This window comes from Oncorhynchus kisutch, linkage group LG2 (assembly GCF_002021735.2).
Source record: "Oncorhynchus kisutch isolate 150728-3 linkage group LG2, Okis_V2, whole genome shotgun sequence".
In the NCBI taxonomy this organism is placed as follows: Eukaryota; Metazoa; Chordata; class Actinopteri; order Salmoniformes; family Salmonidae; genus Oncorhynchus; species Oncorhynchus kisutch.
Window position 1 is genome coordinate 68597573 of NC_034175.2, and position 1315 is coordinate 68598887.

The window sequence follows — 1315 nt, forward strand, 5'->3', positions numbered from 1 at the left end:
TGCAAATTGGCCTTTTTTACTTTCTCTGATAGAGAGTGAGAGAGAGTGAGTGTGACTATGTGGTGGGTCATCCTGGTGAATGTGCAGCGAGAAGGCAGACAATTAAGGAAGTTTCACTAGGAACCAAACGGAAGCAAACAAACAGAGTTTGGGAGGGACCAGCAAACTAACAGAGAGGGAGGGACCAGCAAACTAACAGAGAGGGAGGGACCAGCAAACTAACAGAGAGGGAGGGACCAGCAAACTAACAGAGAGGGAGGGACCAGCAAACTAACAGAGAGGGAGGGACCAGCAAACTAACAGAGAGGGAGGGACCAGCAAACTAACAGAGGGGGAGGGACCAGCAAACTAACAGAGGGGGAGGGACCAGCAAACTAACAGAGGGGGAGGGACCAGCAAACTAACAGAGAGGGAGGGACCAGCAAACTAACAGAGAGGGAGGGACCAGCAAACTAACAGAGAGGGAGGGACCAGCAAACTAACAGAGAGGGAAGGACCAGCAAATTAACAGAGAGGGAGGGACCAGCAAACTAACAGAGAGGGAGGGACCAGCAAACTAACAGAGAGGGAGGGACCAGCAAACTAACAGAGAGGGAGGGACCAGCAAACTAACAGACAGGGAGGGACCAGCAAACTAACAGAGAGGGAGGGACCAGCAAACTAACAGAGAGGGAGGGACCAGCAAACTAACAGAGAGGGAGGGACCAGCAAACTAAAAGAGAGGGAGGGACCAGCAAACTAACAGAGAGGGAAGGACCAGCAAACTAACAGAGAGGGAGGGACCAGCAAACTAAAAGAGAGGGAGGGACCAGCAAACCAACAGAGAGGGAGGGACCAGTAAACTAACAGAAATTAGGAGGGACCAGCAAACTAACAGAGAGGGAGGGACCAGCAAACTAACAGAGATTAGGAGGGACAAACAAACTAACAGAGAGGGAGGGACCAGCAAACTAACAGAGAGGGAGGGACCAGCAAACTAACAGAGAGGGAGGGACCTACCTGAATTTGTCCAGTAAGAGATGCTTGTTTTAATTAGCATTTCCTTTTTTGCGAAACACTCTTTTACACTGTGCTCCAGATTTTTAAAAAAACAATCTGACAGTAAAATGATTTTGAATGGTTGTCCATCTCGGAATTCCAAGTCCATTCTAGAGCTCCGACTTCTCTGACCTGAAGAACACTGACGTCACAATTTTCCCCAGTCTGAGGTCTTTTTTGGCTGAGTTCCCAGTTGTCTTGAACGCGCCAATAGATACAGCCTAATCTCGGAACCCAGAACCAAATTCTCACGTGAACACTGGCCTCCTGACTGCTA